Source organism: Lepidochelys kempii, chromosome 12 (genome assembly GCF_965140285.1).
Source record: "Lepidochelys kempii isolate rLepKem1 chromosome 12, rLepKem1.hap1, whole genome shotgun sequence".
In the NCBI taxonomy this organism is placed as follows: domain Eukaryota; kingdom Metazoa; phylum Chordata; order Testudines; family Cheloniidae; genus Lepidochelys; species Lepidochelys kempii.
In genome coordinates, this window is record NC_136391.1 from 25,709,782 (window position 1) to 25,728,000 (window position 18,219).

At 42.6% G+C, this 18,219-nt stretch overlaps 1 protein-coding gene across 3 annotated transcripts in view; it reads right to left on the reverse strand.

The window, feature by feature from the left end:
* WTIP (WT1 interacting protein) overlaps positions 1-18,219 on the reverse strand; it is a 115,598-nt gene that overhangs the window by 40,473 nt on the left and 56,906 nt on the right. The window contains exon 1 of one of the 3 annotated variants that reach the window (XM_078848125.1): positions 7,779-7,873. The exons of the other annotated variants lie outside the window; for them this stretch is intronic. The gene's annotated coding sequence lies outside the window, so the exon portion shown is untranslated. Of the gene's footprint in view, positions 1-7,778; positions 7,874-18,219 lie in introns of those variants that run through there. 3 annotated transcript variants of the gene reach the window in all.

Sequence of the window (18,219 nt, forward strand, 5' to 3'; positions counted from 1 at the left end):
TTCTGCCCTGCTCACTATGCTGCAGCCATCATGGGAAAACAGTAAATTGGCCCTGTGCTGCCCCTGTGCCAGGGGAATTCTTCCCCGGTCCACTGTGTCTCCTTTAGACTCCTACACAATATCAGAATAGCATATGGGCTCAGCCTCGGCACCAGGATTGGTGCCTTAGATTGTGAGCTCTTTGACACAGGGACTATATCTTTACTTGCTATGTAAGGCATCATGCATTCCTATGGTACCAGTCCTGCCAACCCCAAGTATTCAAAAATCATGAGTAAGACCTCAAAATCACTGGCTTAAAAACATGAGACTTTTAGAAATAATAAATGTTGGGTATTTTTTATTCGGCTTCAGGTTTAGGGTCACATTTTCAATCTTTTCTCTTCATCCCTGCGGGCTAGAAAGCTACTTTAAAAAAGAAATGGAAGCGGAGATTCTCAGGTAATCACAAGAGCTGGGGCCTTATGTAAAACTCCAAATACCACATATAATAAAAAACAAATAGTTGGCAATACTAATTATTAAATAACAACAACAAACCCATCAATATCAAGGGATCTGTTCCTCATCTCTAAATTTACCCTAGGATAAAACTTAGTAGATGAGTCTCATCTAGGAGGCCCGCTTTCTTTTACTGTCTTAAGAAAAGAACAATTCACCCTGTGTGTAAAATTACAGAAGTGCCAAAAGGAAACAAAAAGATTCAAAATCTTTTTGAGTTTCTCCTAAACTCACCTGTGGGTTTGTGGCCTACACATCCACATTCCTCCCTCTGGGCTTAGCTGTGGACATCTGCCATGGAGATTTTCTGTAGGGGCCGGGGGGAGGAAGACTCTCCACTGTTTTACCCCATGCCACTCATAGGGAGCTATAAACCTGCTTTGGGCCCTTTTGCACTCATATGACTTATTAACCTTGGGAGGCACACTCAGTCCCCCTGCAGAGGACCGGCACAAGACCCAGTAGCAATATGAGTGCTGCTTTACAGGGGTGGCGGCAAAGCAGGGAGAATTATAAGGATCCAGTGGGTCAAATAAACCAACAAACAAACCCCATATTGGGGCATGGAAGGGCAACAGCAAGGGTTAGCCTAGCTCATAGCCTGCACTGCAATCACAGTGCCTCTATGGGTGTCCCTTCCCTTCCCCCCAGTCTCCCAGTCACCAAGCTTAATCGCTCGGGCTTTGTGCAGGGAAGGGTGAATTTCTAGGGCTTTTGATTATTTCAGGAAAGAAAAAAAAATCAGTGCCAAATTCCTTTGAAAAGAAGATATTGCATGTTGGCAGAAGCCATTTTTCACAGGCTTCAGCAGTTTGAAATTTGAAACACTGAGAAGTGGCTACTGTGGATGTGCTGTTTTCTTCTTTCCAAAGAAATCTGGCACAGAATTTTACTCCCCTGTTTTAGGACCCAATCCTGCATTCCTTTCACACCCAGACTCCCACTGATCTCAGGGAATGCAGGATCGGATCCTAAATGTGTGCTTCAAGTATGTAGTAGTCCCTCATGGTTACGATCTATTGAGCAGCAACACACAAGTGAAAACCCATTTGGAATTGCAGGCTCATCTGATGGGCCAGAATGGTTGTAATGATCTTTCATTATTTCAGGGGAAATGCCTGGCGTGTGTATACACACAGAGTCACACATTTTTCTGGATCCAGACTGAAGGAATGCCACCTGCCCCAAGCATCAAGATGCAGCAAAATATTTCAGAGCTCTGCCCTGATGTCGAATAAAGAAGGAACTAAATGTAACTTTGCTATTTAGAAAACAAAACCCAGCGTACGAGCAACTGTATCCCATGCTTAGTTTTACAGAGAACTTTTGTAAAGCCCTTTTAAAACAACAACCCACTGAGTTGATTAAGACAAAACAACGTCTGACGTTGCTATTTTTGAGGCTGCTGTATATTAAGTTACTAGGCTATTACGATGCAAATCTCAAATGTACAAGCTCCTTACTTGGCCATAAACACAAAGCAGTGTACATTGTCTTTTCAGAAGAAAAGGTTTGCTGCTAAAATAGCAGAAGCCCTACGTAAATAAGCAACATTCTTTCTGCCTGAGGTCACTGACTTGCCCTATTCAATTTCAGCCGAGTCTGGGATTTGACAATCTAAGCAGGGGAGAGGCCCTTTCCTTTTTTTCAAAAGAATGCTGGGATTTTATTTGAAATTTAAACTCTTGCAAACAAAAGGTGGCATCGAATGCTAGAGGCCTGTGAAGGTGGAGTACAGGATGTGTATTGTTTTCTCCCTTTACATAGATTCTTTCAGGAAAGAGCATTCAGAGCCTGTGAACAAATTCTAATAAAATATTATCAGGGAGATAGAAAAAGTAGGATTTTTTAAAAAAAATATTCATGCAGGGTGATCAAAGCAAACATTTTCAAGTTATAATATTAAATAATGTTTTTTTAAATTCTGAATTTAATGTACCCAAATTTTTAGACTGCTACCTATAATTAACATTATTATTTTAATGTGTCTTTGGATCAGAAATGCAGATTAATTTTGATTTTGTGGTTGTACAGCTATTACAAAATCAAGATTCATTTTGTATCTCTACATCAAGCCAGTCTACCTTAGCAGGTCAAAAGTTTTTATCTAGGCTCTCTATCTGTCTGTCCATTTGTAGTTTGTCCACACTATGGGATCTGGATGCAAACAGAAGTATAAAATTCTTTAGAACAAAATTCAACGTATGGCCTGTTGGCCTAACTGTCCATTGCTATGCACTGCGTGTGGTCATTTCCATCCATGCAAAGTGAATTGCAAACTTCTACGACAAGAAAATGATTGTGTTCCACGCCCATTTTGCAGGGGTCTACAGGAGTCTACATCGGCGCAGATCTGTAGCCAGCAGAAATGGTCATAGCTCTGCTGACGTCAATGGAGCCATGACAATGTACACCTGCTGAGGAGCTCCCCCAAGGCAGATCTTGTCTTCACTCGGAAAAAGCTGTGTTCTTACCATGTGTTAGCTAGCGCATGGTACAATCCAAGTGGAGACCAGGGGGCTGTAGTATTAACACATTACCAGGTCAAGGTGTCAACCAGATGCTCCCACCAATATTTCCCTTGATGTGCTAACATTTTAAAACAACAACCGGTCTCGTCTTCACTAGGATTTTACCTCCTGCTAGTGATCACAATGTAATTAGGCCAAGTCAAACCGTGATGGGCGGTATCGTGTTCACTTCGCCTAGCTACATCGTGGTAAAAACTGCCTGCACGTTGTCTCCACTAGGATCATACAGCAAGACAGCGCTCACGCATTGGTTATCTTACTGTAAAAGCCCACCGTTTTTTGGCAGTGCAGACAGAGCCGTAAGTACATTGTTTGCTTTAGTGTGGAATTCTCTCCCTTTCCTACGCTCCAGTCACGTTATTAAACCAATGTAACGCAATGCTATTGGGACAAGAAGGGACTCTGTGGCCCTTAGGTGGGGAAAGAATGTTGTTATAGGTACATTGTGAACCCAGGAGACATTTTCAATCTTTCTTGCAATGTGAGAAGCTGAAAATTTGGCAGATGTTTCCTTTCTCTCCTTCTTATCTATTTATCTAGTCTATTCTACCCTTTGTTTCCAGGGAAGGACATAAATTATTTCCATGGATCTTAAACGGAAGAACTTATATTGAAAAAGAATTTATAAAATTTAAGTCAAGCATGTGTTTTAAAACTGAGAAGTAACAGCTTGAGTTGCTTTAATAGCTATTTATTTTATCTATATACCCCACTATAAACTAGTAAGGGGATACACTGGCTGAGAAAGGAAAAAAAAACAAACAAAAAAGCCCCAAACGATAGTTCAGTTCAGGTCCCTTTCCACGGGGCTAGCTTTATTAATAACACAGAAGATTAAAACAAAGGCAAAGCGAGTCAGAACACTTGGTAACAACCACCACAGCCTTTTCCAGCATTCAGCAAGCTGGGAGAGGATACTCCTACCCCCCTAGGAAGCTCCCACTACAGCAGCTTTCCCTTTGCTTCATAGCCCTGCCCCATCACCCATGTGACAGGCGGGGAATCTGGGCTTTCTGTGTAACCCGTTACATGCTGGAGTTTAAGGGGTTGTCTTATACATTGCCACCACCCAACATCTGAGTGCATGTTGATTTTATATAACGAATACATACAAAATCAATCTGGTGCTTTTCCAGCCTGCCAGACTCAGGAAATAAAACTCTGCCTCACCTCCCAACCTCCTTGCTCCCATTGAAAATGCCCTGTCACCAGCCCCCTCCATTTAACATGGGGGCTCTTAGTTCAAGCACATCGGCTGATCGCAGCTGCTGTAGTGTCCTAGAGGGATAAGCCAGGACCCAAACTATTTAGAGTTTTATAAGTCAAAGTCAACACCTTGAACTGCACATGGAAACGAACTGGACGCAGACCTGAAGTGGAAGCCCATGTAAACTACAGAGCACAAATGTAACCATTATTTGTTTTGCAATAGTACCTTGGAGCTTCAGTCAGGAGTCTTGCTAGACACTATGCAGACAGACCCTGAAAAGTAACCTCCACCCCAAAGAGTTTATACTCCATGTATGTGCTCCCTGTGGGGAATATTGCTAAATAAGGGGACCACTGAATTCTGCACTAGCTGAAGTTTCCAAGTGGCCTTCACATACAGTTTACTGCTATAATCCACCTGCAAAGTGACTATTGCAGTAGGTCTCTATCCAAAGGAAAAGACTGCAACCTTCTAGTCAAGCGCTCTTGGTCCCTGCTTGCTATTTGAATAACCAGAATCAGCTGGGGAGCCAACACAGCCTCATGTTGCAAACTCTCTCAGCTGAGGGGGCTCCCGCATTGCCTCCAGTTCCTTCCCCAGCCTATTAACATCACCTCTCCGTCACTTAAGTTAGCCTCAAACTAGCTAGCCCTCAGCACAACTGAGCTCTTGTCTAGACAATGACAGATCTGATGAAATAAAGACAAGGAGCAGAATGTGACCTGCATACTCTGTACGCTGAAGGCTCTGCACCCCATACCACCTCACTCTCTCTGCTAATGTTTCATATATACACTGTGCACACAGGATGGACAAGACCGAATCTTGTGGCAAGCTGCAACAGAGATTCCTGAAGGCAATTGCCCAAAACTACCCTCTGAGTCCTCTAAGACAAGAACAGATCTGCACAAGAAAAAGCTTGCTTTTTTTCCTGCCAGCAAACGAACGTGCATCAACTCCTCACCGTCAGTGGCATCAAAAGATGCTGCTGACAAATCTAAATGAATCAGTATGGACACTTTATCTGAGTCATATCCAGAAAGAGATCCTCAGCCAGTACAGTCCCTGTGCCGTATCCATGTGTAAAACCAAATAGGAAGAGGTCACCCATGTCTGAAGACCCGAGGTGCGGCCAGAGTTGTGCCACTGTCTCAATACTGAATTCTCATTTCCACAACAGTGGAACATCAGCAACAAGACAATGATGCTGAGATTCGCAAGCAGTAGCCCAGCCATTATTTCATTAAATGATGGAAACCCTTTCCCATCCTGAAAGGAGGTATTGACAATCTCCAGCAACAACAGACCTAATGATGCCCGGCTGCACTTTGCCAGTCACTGACTTGGGACTACAGCTGTGAGTTAGACCCAAGCACCCCACACACTTCAGTGCGTGACACTCTTTGAAGCTCTGCATTTGTCCATTCCCATAGGCAAAGTTCTGCCACGATGGAGGATGGCGATCCTGGCCCAGTTTAAGAGGTCTTATCAACACAGCAGGTGGAAAGTTCTCAATAGTGTGAAATCCTCAACTCTGAATTTCAGCCGAGACATCCCAGATTCACCAGGCACTTTGTCACTCAGGCCAGTTGCTTTGATTCCCATAGTAAAGGCAAAGCAATTTTCTTTGCTTCTTATATACTCAGTCCTTCAAAAATTCTTTATCTTGCAATTGGTCAGATTCAGACTAACTTCCACCACCAGCCTCCCAGCCACCTTCCCACTCCCTTCATCTGTCGGGAGCCATCTGTGTATACCATGGTGACATGGCAGAGTGAAGCAGAGGAAGAGGGGACACCACAGCAATAGCTGAGCACAAAAGGCCTTTGAGAATATTGATAGAGTGGTTTGTTAACCGAAAAGCATTCTCATTCAGACACATCTGAAACCGAAATGGTTAAGGAAGCTTAGGAAAGCTTCAACACCCTGATAAGCTTTTGAAATAGTATCACGATAGATAGTGGAACAGTAAAACAATGTACACATTTTCAAAAACACATATTCTTAGTTACAGAATATTTACTACTAAGTCAATTATTTATTACTAGTTTTCGGAAACAGACCGCAGTCTGCCAGCTCAGTGACAACAGAACAAACTCTTATTTTATTTACACTGGTGTAAAGCTGGAGTAACTCTCTTGAAGCCAGTGATGTTACTCCAGATTTATACTCATGTAAATGAGAGCAGAATCTGGCCTATGATCTTTGATATCTATCTGATCACCTTTTGTGTGTGTGTTTTGTTGTGGTCAAAAATGACTGACAACTATCTTAATTAAACATACTTTATGAGCAATGAAAAGAGAGTTGGAGCTTGCCAGGTCACCCAATGTTTTTTTTAATCAGGAAACTGTCCTCTAAAATGTACCATGCTCAAGTTTTGGTGAAAAAAAATGATCCAGTCTTCTCCACCTTTTTGGACGATATTCTGAGGTTATGTTAAAACTAAAATATATGCAACTTTCAAGACATAGAATAAAGAACTGCACTGGTAGGACTCTGATAGTATGCTCACTTCTTTTGGCACTCAAGTACAATAAGGATATTGTTTCTTTAATACTATTCTTTTCTTTAAGAAGTATGTGAGGTTTCAGCCAATTCTCCCTAACGATTAGTTCAGGATGAATGTACTTAACTCAGGATTCAGCTGGAAAGAACCCAAGTAGATGCAATCAATTTTCCACTAAATCCACTTCCTTCCTCTCTTCCCTACCCAGCATGAGCCATCAGCCCACCACTAGCTATAACCAGTCATGGGTGACTAAGACAATGAAAATCTCTGGATGTCTTTCAGCCTCTCTTATATCTAGTTTGGCCACTCCCTCTTGATTTTTTCCAGTTTCCATATTCTCTTATCCTATTCACTAGCCCAAACCAAAATTCAGATATTTTACAAAACTACAGTAGCCCACAAACACCACACCTAATGGTTATTATAAAATCATGGGGTCAATCATCAAAAAAATGTAGGGAATCAACTTTGTAAATTCTACTAATATTGGAGTATCTTCTACCTTTATATAGCAGATAGTAAATATACAATCAGCATAACATCTAAGGTTAGTCCAGTAAAAGATGTCAGTAACAGAGTTCTGTAGACACCAAACTGCTCTTAAAAATATGCTATCATGTTTTAATTTTATAAGCTGCTGGTGTGAATATGCTATTGCTGTGTTTTAATAGCTTCCCCCCCCCAAAAAACCCCCAAATAAATCTTAGTAAAGTAAGATTGCTGAGGCTCTCTCACAGAGCTCAAGTCCCCTTTGAGCCACACTGCCTGAAAGAAGAACATTTGTAAAGCCAGCAGATGATTTGCTACTAGTATTAACCCAGGGGTAATAAAAAATATATGTTTTTGACTCTTTTGAAAGTAAGGCTTAGAAAATATGATCTCTGGCTCTATTCTACACACCTTCTTGGGAGTCTAACTGGATGATCCCCTCCCTCCAAAAAGTGTGCAAATTCCCCTTCATTAAATAACTCACTGAAACAGCAAACTGAGTCCCTGTTGGCTATGTATTCTTTAAGCTACTTACCTTTTTTCTTCTGAGAAGACTGCTGTGCCGTTAATACTGATCCAGCAAATTGTTTCCATAGGTTTGATTTTACATTACTGCAGATCTTAAGGTCAGTAACCCACTGACTTTTTCAAAGAAATTATTTGGGCTATTTCCAGGCAGGAATTTCTCAGGGAACTCAGCTGGAAGAGCTACAGTACAGAATACCTAGGCAGTAAATTGAATTAAATGGTCATAGTCACATTACCATAACCAATTTGGTACTAAAAGGACAATTCTGTGTTAAAATTCATCGATTATCATTTAGACATAGCTATCAGTTATTAACAATTATTGTTATGAACTGCAAATCCATTCCTATTTTTGCAGGAGTGTTCACTTTAGATGCCCTTTGCTCTCTGCAGTATATGTCGAATTAAAAGGTCTAGCAGACCTTTTGCTGTTGGCTTTATTCTGCATACGTGCAGGACAAGTTTGAGTCACACACAACACTTGAGTTAGTGAAGACTTTAGAAGTCAGTAGACTAGCTGGTGATTTTATTTCTTCTTCCAGGAGACATCTGAAAACAGGTTCTTTGTTCCTTTCATCTACTCTCACTGTTTATTACCCACTTGAATTCAGAATCTTGCTAGTGGTATCACAATCATGTATTATCATTCATAATAATGTATTGTGCCCTAAGTTTACATGATGCCTGATAAAGAAAGTCTGTGCCCTTAAGACTTTACAATTTAAGATGGATAAGTAAAACAGGAGATGAACCCTGGCACGAAAGCCCAGGGAAGGGAGAGTGATGAAAATTTACTGGTGAGGAAAACAAGGAAGGAAATATTCCTGAAAGAAGTGAGTTTGAAGGAGAAAAGGAAGGAAGTGGGAGACTGTTCCAAGCACAGGATTTAAGGTACAAAGTGAAGAGTGCATGAAACAAACAAAAGGAGCAGTAACCTGAAAGGATAGCAAAGCGTGTACAGTGTGAGTGGGTGAGGTGGAAGAAACAGCACCTGAGATGTAGGTGAGGCCAAGACGATGTAGCGCCTTGAAGGGAAGGAGTATGGACTTGATGTGCAAAGTCTGAGGGAGACCATGGAAGAATGAAGGAAGGAGGGGGTGGGAGGGGCTGGCATGGTCAGAGTAGCAGGAGAGGAAATAATTTTCAGAGTAACCAGGTTGGAAGAGGATAAAAGTAGAACTTAATGGGAACATAAAACCTATTGGGCCAGATCCTCAGCTGCTGCATAGCTCCATTATGGTCTCATTGTACAGCTTTAAAGCCCCTGGTGCCTTGTATTCTTGACACTTCTGCCTTTCCCTGAGTTCAGAAAGTTACAACTTCCTGTGAGATGTCACTTCAATCATAGCACAGTTTTCCTCCGATGAAAAGAAGCCTCTTTAAAGGCCCTTGTAAAACGATGCTGTTATCAGCATGAGGCTATCCAAACCCCACTGCAGTCAGTGGCAAGGTTCCCTTCGTCTTCAGTGGGCTTTGGATCAGGACCTGAATCTCAGAACTTCAGGGCTTTTCTTTTTTAAAAATAATTGGAAGACTTTTAGTTAGAGCAGTAGTAGTAGTTACTGTCTTTGACTTCATGGCTTGTCCTCACCTACTGCCATCACTGACCCATGATGCTGAGGGCTCTCTGCATCTCTCTGGAGGTGCTCAGCACCTTGCAGGATTGAGCCCTACAGCGTTAAAGATACTATACCTCATTCTGCTCTTTGTGACACAATGGGGGCCTACAAGGATGTGGTGTCAACGCAGTCACACGTTTCATCTTTTTAGTTAGTAACAGAATTATTTGATTATTAATGCCCCATAGGTTAGTGGCTGAAAGTTTGAAATGAAATACCCGTGGCTCCCATGGAAGTTGGTGGCAATTTACATCTGAGTTAGGGCTGCAGGACAGGGGCCTCTATGTTGAGTATAAAGTGTATGGAATGTTTTTGCATAAAGAAAGCAGACCTGTGTGTCAACCAGTTGCTGAATTTCTGATTGTGCAAATGCTGCACACTAAGGAGCAGCTCCTGCATTCTAAGTTCGTCTCAAGATCAGTTGGAGTTTGGGGTATGCAAGGAATGCAGGATTAGGCGCAGAATTACTGCATTTTACATTCTAACATCCCTCTTCCCCTTTAAAAAAAATCTCTTTCTTCTAATTTATTTCAATTTTAAATAAGAAAGATTCTGACCAGGCTAATCTTGTGAGCTAGGAGATCCCAACAGCAAGATGACAGCTTTAGGATACAGCATATAAAGTTCATGTATTAGAGATCAGCTCCAGTGTGTTAGAATGCTTTCATCACACACAAAAGAACACTCATTTTTAGACATGCACAGATATTCCAGTGCAGATCACATTATCTGTGTCAGCTGCCAAAGCACATTGGCTGGGTTAAAGAAGACACACAGTTTTTGCTGACTGCCAAATGGACTCAGTAATGTATAGACCGAGTGGTACTGAATGAGATCTGGACATTGGCCATGGAGGAGTCTCTAATGAAAGCTGGGATGAAGTGGGGAGGTTTTCTGGAGGTTTGTTTTTAAATTTTATTTAATGTACTTAATTGATCACAGTGGGATTGTGTTTGGGGCATAAAGATTTAAAATTCCAATGTGCATCAAGCCAACATGATGCAACCTTTCCAATGCATCTATGTAGAAGGTTCACCCTAGTAAGATCAGGGGAGTTACTTAACTCAGTAGCACCTGACAGAAGTTTTCTTACCAGCATTAGCATAGTGTTCAACATCAAAATAAAACAGTTTTACTTCAAAACTACTCCTCTCACCGAGCTGAGTGGAATAGGCCTGTCTAGAGAGAACCCCACCATACAGCTTCAGTTCTGACTCTACTCTTTCAGAGCCTGTTCATGCTTCATTGAAGTCAGTGGGAGCTGGACCAGGCCTCTACTGAGCATGTGAGAAGTCAAGAGCCCAGTCCTGTTCCCAGTGAAGTCAAGCAAAGTTTTGCCACTGATTGCAATTGAACCACTATTTGACCCTAAGAAAAGACAAGTCTAAAAGGCCTTAGCGGAAGCTCTGGTTAGACGCAGGATTTTCAGGAAATGAGATAGTTACTTGAAGCAAAAAAAAAGGTTTTTTTGGTTTTTGTTTGGCTAAAATCAAATTTACCGACTTTCTTCCTGTCCTGTTGATTTCTGGGAGAGTGCATGTGTGTGTGTGTGTTAGGGGTGGGGTGGGGGTTGGTTTCCAATTTCTTTCTTACCTGGGCAACAGCCTGGCTAAAACTCACTAAGAAGTGAATGATGGGAAACAGTTCTGATCACTGGTAAATATCTCTGGAAAGTAACCTGCACAGAAGTCAGTTTTACCCAAACCAAATTGTATCCTAATCATTTTATAACGCTAAGTTTAGAGGTAAACAAAACATTCAACGCATGTTAAATACCAGGGGTCAACTGATGCACTTTCATGGGTGCCCAAGGACAGCCCACTGTAGTTATAATTGGCCAATCCTCCAGGGTCCTTTCATTTAAATGAGAAAGAATTTATGGCTGTTTATGTAGGCCTCATGCCAACCCTGTTTCTCTGATAAGCTACTCGGGTGCGTTTGTGTCTCACATCCGATTTAGAGTCCTATGGACATTGGAGACAGCATTCCTTGGATACTTAAATTAAAAACACAACCTTCAGCATGGACACAAGAATGAGAAAGTTATTCATGTGGCCCAGGCTCTAGGATCTCTGGGGAGTGGTGCTGGGAAAATAGTCTTTTGAAAACCTTACATTACTCTTCTTATTTAACGACATATAATCTTCAAGATAGTCTTTTATAAACTGTAAATGTTCCTTATTTGAGCAAATCATTATTTTCAATGGCATACTGCAGCAGCTGTAGGGTCCAGCTGACAGACACTGTGAATGCTCCCTCCAGATAAAATACATATATCTAGAATACAATAGTAATTATTACTAATAATGATTTACAAGACTTTGCACTTCTTTAGTTCTTCCATTTCAGCATCTCCAAGAGCTTTACAAATATTAATGAAATTAGCCTAATATCAACCATATGTAGTAGGTAAGAATTATTATTTCCATATGGACAAAATTGAGGCATAGCATTTAAGTGATTTGTTCAAGATTACACAGGAAGTCTGTAGCAGAGCTAAGAATAAAACCCACAATTTTGTGCTTTAACCCTTCTTAAATCAGAAGTCCATCAGTTCTGAGAATTTGCTGATATCCTCCACTGGAAAAAAAGTAGGCCTGTATGACAAAAAGCTGGGTGGGTCTTCATTTTCATGATATGTTCAGGGACAACTAACAACAGGCCTGCTTTCATGGTTTGATTTTATAAATGTAAAGAACCTTGCAAACTAAAGATCACTCAGTTTCCACCACCTTTTCCCCTTCTATCAGGTGACATTCTCCTTGAAATAAAATTCTTAAAGCAAGTGAAAAACAAAAAAAATACTTTCATGGGGAATGTCACCTGAAGTAAATGGGTTGGGAAACAGAATGACCTTTTGATTGTAAAGTTCTTTACATTTATACACTTAGACAGTAAACAAAGTCCTACTTTCCAATGGAGGGTCTGAGCAAGTTTTCAGGACCAGCAAGGCACCTCTCCCTTGCAGGAAACTTTGTAAAGGAAAAGCAGCATGATCTATTAGACAGGTACAGGGGGGTAGGACAGGTGGTAACACAAGCAGTTGCAAGAGGCATTGATGAGATGGGCAGGACAATATAAATAGGGGGCGTATCGGGAAAAGGATGACAGATCGTACAACAGAGTTTAACTTTATAGTAATCTACCGGCAGAGCTGCACAAAATACCTTACAGAGAGTATCAGTGTGAGGTGGGACTGATAGACTGCGAGTGACATAGGGCTCCGGGGGAGGGTGGGGTAGAGAAGTCCAGTTACTGCAGAGGGGGCAGCATAAGCAAAAGTGCAACTCCAACCATGAAAGGTTGTGGGAAGGGACAGAGAGGAGGTCAAGGTTGGAGACAGAAAGTAAACAGAGACCAGGAGCCAGAGTAAGTGGAAAAAGATCAGAAAAGGGTTGAGTTGAACAAGTTTGGAAAACAAGGAGGGCAGCTTGGTTAATGGGTAGAAGACCCTTAAGGTATCAAAGTTGGATGGTGACACAGTCTTGCTTCCTTGGGCAAGATAAGTCATGCTGCAGTATTCTGGAACTCTTAAAGTTAGAGAGTAGGGATTCAGAAAAAAACATAAAACTGGCAATTACAGTAGTCAAAATGGGAAATTAGGGCATAGTAAGAATTCAAACAATGCCAGGGTCAAGGTGAGGACAAATTCTGGCAATTTTGCATAGGCAGTGGGGTAAGCGGATTTACTGATGAGGCAGCTAAATTAAGGTCCAAGTTAAGGTAAGTTCTAGTGTACATTTGCAATGAGGAACAAAGAAGAATTTCTAAACAGAAACAGGACCAAACTCTATAAACTATTCTGTAGTAGAATAAGTATCAGCCAGAGTCAAAATAGGCAGAGACAGGGATCAGAGACCAAATCAAGGGAGACAAAGTTGGTGTCCTCTTCATGGAAGTTGTATCCAAGGTGGAAGGTGTATAAAGAAAAGAAGTGGGCCACGAACAAATCTTTGGAGCACTGCAGAGCAGAAATTATATAGGGAAGATGTCAGTACATCTGAATGGCGGGACAGAGGAGAGCCCAGAATTCATGCAATCTGATGGGGAGGGGAGTGTGGTGCCCAAAATTCATGCATTTAAGGAAAAGCCCCAAATGTATGAACTGGAATGTGTGTAAGAACTGAGCTTACGAGGGTGGGGGTGAGGACAGAATTGATTAATTAGTGTCAGGAGGAAGCACTGATTTACTGGGGAGATTGAACTGATTTTATCTGACCAGACAGAATTGATGAACTGGTATGTGTGAGAACAGGGATGATTCACTGGTGAGGGAGTACGGATGTCAATTAATTAGGAGTGGCTTCAGGAAGCCATGACCTTCTGGAGTGTGGCTATTTTACCCCCATGCTAATGCTTAGTCCTCAAAGGAGGAGGGGCTCAAGAACATTTGGAAACCCTTGCCTGAGACATTTTCTGGAACACATAGGGACAGATAATAGTACAAATTTAGAACAATAAAAATTACATGAAAGTCAAAATTTCCTGAGGCTGATCCTTCCCTTGTTAGTGTTTCTCTCCTCCTGACTTTTCCTGATTGTTTTTCCTTTCATTTTGTACCTTTTTTAATAGTTATTTTCATTATTGTCCTTTAATTTCCTATATTCTACATCCAAAACAACTATGTTAAAAGAATGTTAAAGATTGAAAATTCAAAGCACTCAAAAGTTAGGAAATGCCAGAATTCAGGGTGCCCATAATTATGGCTCATGGAAAATAAGAGATATGAACATTTATTGATTATGTCAACTGACTCGCTTCCATTCTCCTCTGGCTTATCTGCACCTCTTCCACTTTGAGAAGTGGATCGTCTCTCTGATTGCAGCATAGGAAAATGTTTTCTCTTTGAGAAACTGAGGTCTGTGTTACTATTTAGATCCAAGAAAAATATTTAGAACAAGAAAGAAAAAAAAAAAGAAAAAAAAGGATGAGTCATGAGAGAAGTGGGATTCAGACTAAGAGAAGCAAAGGCAGCACATACACCAGCAGCTACTAGGCGGACACGATGCTGACAGGACAATAAGAGGGTTTCAGCAGAGTTTATTGCCCCAGTTAACAAGAGGTGGTATTCCAAACACAAATTCTGCAAGGAAAATGATTAAATTCTCCACGGCATTTACCATAATTCTTAAAAATAAAAAGCAGAGGCAGAAATTTTGCTAATTATAGTATGTTTGTTTTTACTATAGGTCCTTGAGGCAATCAGTTCCACATTAGGAATACAAAAATACTGTGAGAGAAATAAAAATATGGGTATGTACCCAGAGAAAAGTTTCCATCATTAGCTGCTGAGCACCCCCCACCAATTAAAATAACCATCAAAGGCCAGGCATTTAATGCTGGAATAATTAATAGCAGAGCACAATTAATATCTTTCACAGAAACCAGGAGACAGAGAGCGTACCACCCACCAACTATTCATCACTTGCCTTCTGATAATGAAAAATAGGGACGGGAAGTGCTTTGCTTTTCCACTTTCCAGTAGTCTAGCTACCTAGAGACAACCTCTCACTGGGACTCTCTCTTCATTTCTGTGAACACTGATTGTTAATATAGCTACTGGAGACAAGAGATGCCATGCATTAAGATGTCCATCCAGTAAAGAAGAGCTTAACCACCTGCTTAACTTTAAGCACCTGAGGTACTCCATTGAAGACAAGGGCCTTGCCTAGACTAGGAAACTTAGTCATGTGTAAAAACATGCTAACTAATAGGTTTTAACTCACATGTTTTTAAACACTTATGAAGAGGGGGCTTAACACCTTTAAAAACATACTGGCTCATGGTGGCTGTCCCTGGGAGGTGGAAGGGGCATGACCAACAAGGCAGGTCAGTTACTTAAAACCAAGCATGTGCATAAGCGGTTTGCTGGGTCAGGGCACAGCTAAGAAAACAGAGGGGCACAAGGTCTGAGAAAGCAAGACTGCAAACTGTGCTGGGGTGCAGGAGATTTTTACCAGAATCTGTGTCTGTGTTGATCGTCTGAAACACTTAACACTTCCGCCCTCTCAAATCTACCTGTGTGTTGCAATATTCTTGCTTTTCCTAAAGCCAAAAATGATGTCAGATTAGCAATGGGTCATAGACCAAGGAAACATTTTGAAGTCAATGGGAGATTAAGGTACCCAGCACCATATAGGACAGGGGTGGGCAAACTTTTTGGTCTTAGGGCCACATCAGGCCAAAAACTGTACCGAAACTGTATGGAGGGCCGGGTAGGGAAGGCTGTGCCCCCTCAAGCAGCCTGGCCCCCACCCCCTATCTGCCCCCTCCCACTTCCCGCCCCCTGACTGCCCCCCTCAGAACCTCCAACCCATCCAACCCCTGCAGCTCTTTGTCCCCTGACCCCCCCTGACAGGCCCCCCGGGACCCTACCCTCTATCTAACCCCTACTGCTCCATATCCCCTGACTGCCCCACCCCATCCACACCCCCACCCCCTGACAGGCCCCCCGGGACTCCCACACCTGTCCAACACCCCCTGTTCCCCATCCATGCCCCAGAACCTCTGCCTCATCCAACCGCCCCCTACTCCCTGTCCCTTGACTGCCCCGTGGGACTCCCTGCCCCTTATCCAACCCCCCCACTCCCCGCCCCCTTACCATGTCGCTAAGAGCACCAGGACTGGCAGCCGTACCACGCAACCAGAGCCAGCCACGCTGCCGTGCTGCCTGGCAGGAGCTCGTAATCCCGCCACCCAGAGTGCTGGTGGCACAATGAGCTGAGGCCATGGGGGAGGCGGGAGAGCAGGGGAGCTGGCAGCAGGGGACTAACCTCCGCCGGCCAGGAGCTCAAGGGCCTGGCAGGAGGGTCCCGCGGGCCAGATGTGGCACATGGGCTGCAGTTTGCCCACCTCTGATATAGGAGGTGCTCAGCTGGGCTTTTCATTACTGGAGAGAGGCTTCAGTTCCTTTGCTGATATTAATTCATAATGGAACCATAAGGTAAGCGAACATAAATTACCTGCACCCCGCGGTTAGCATTACTATAGTATCTGTGTGTTCTGTTCTATAAAGATTTACAAAGCCTCAGAAAGACAAATCTGAGTGACTGGCTGATTGAGCGTCTAATGCAGTCAAAGCCAATTCTCACCTTCATTTCCTTTTTCCAGGCTATCTCACCAGGGTGCAATCAAAAGCAGGTCTAAAATGTGTTCTATTTTTCTGAACTCTGCCAACTACTTGTCCCATCCCCTCCAAGTGCAGAGAAGACAAGGGTTGAGCTTCATATTGACCTGGACCTAATCTATCGCTAAGAGGTTACTGTTTTACTAGCTGCCTCAGTGATTCTTCTTAGCTGAACTCACTCCCTTCCAAAATATTTAGCCCCCACTGAGTCCCACATCAATCACCTGCCTCACACACATCACATTTCCAGGATGTGTCAAGACACACTGGTGTTTCAGAATATGGCTAGGAAGCCTCAATGTTTATATAGGGCTTAGTATACTGTACTTACAAATGTGCCATGAGAAAAGAAGAACACGAATATGCTGCTGGGAGTTCAAGAATTTTAAAAATCATCCAAGCTCTCAGAAACACGCCATGAAGGCAAAGATATTATGGATATTACTACTGGGAAAAAACAAGGTTCATTCCCAGTTACCTAATATGCAAAAGAACTTTTTCAGTAACTCTAGCCTTTGATAGACTCCCCTAGGCAGGCATGACAAGCAGGGGATGGCTGTAATTATTTTAATACCCATTTATATTACAATAGCACCCAAAGGTGTCAGGTCAGGATTGGGCCCCATTATACCAGGCCCTATATAAACATAAATGTGGACATGATCCCTACCCCGAAAAGTTTGCAATCTAAAGTCAAAACCTCACTCATTTTTTATGCCAGCTGGAGGACACAAACTATTTCAGGAATGGAGACTATGCTCTGAGGCTGGCAGCGACCACTGTTGTGTGCAGACCCATACCATGCCTCTTGGAGCTGCTGCCAAGGCTGTGTGCTGCCACACTCCCCTATAATCTCACAATACACCCTTGTGCGTTTATACTTGGTTCCAGCAATGAGCTTTCAAAACGCTGGAAACAGCCAGGGCTGTCAGTTATCAGCTGGAATTGTGAGATCTTGCACGTTGTCACTTTTATATTCAACTTCTGTATAAAAACCCAAGTGAGTGCTCCAGTCTGATCAACAACAGCTAGGAAAGAAACGCACTGCACACCTTTAGGATTGTACAATTTGCTGTAGGCTTCTGATTTATCTTGCTATGATTTCCTGGGCCTTTTAAAATCACCCATTGAAGGAGAGATCCTATTGGGATCCAGGAAGTGGGTGGGGAGAGCCCGCCCACTACTCAAGGACCTCCCCCCAGCCTAAGGGGAGTATCCACAGGTCCGGGATTCTAAGTGAGTACGGGGGACAAAGATAGAACAGGGACAAGGGTGAGGTCAGAGGGCTAAACGAAGGGAACCTGATGAGGACACCAAACTGAGAACCCTGGACAGCGCCCACAGGAACTCCGCCTAGATGCGTGAGTGGACGGAGGATAGGAAATAGGCCCCAGTGTCACAGGAGATCCCCTCTGCCAACCTCCTCTCCCTGGTCTTGTAGATGGCCATTTTGGCCAGGGCTAGGAGGAGGTTGAAAAGGAGGTCCTGTGACTTCGTGGAGCCATGGATAGCAAGTGCGTAGATAAGAAGGTGAGGGAATTAAAGGCAAAAGGAATGTTCAAACATTTGCCTTTATGTGAATGAGGAGAAAGTGTCATTGGTGAAATGTATGGAATTTAAACTTAGTTCCTTGTAGCTCATTTTCTGCAAATTTACCATCATCATCTGAAACTAATATAAATATAAAATTGATATCCTTCACT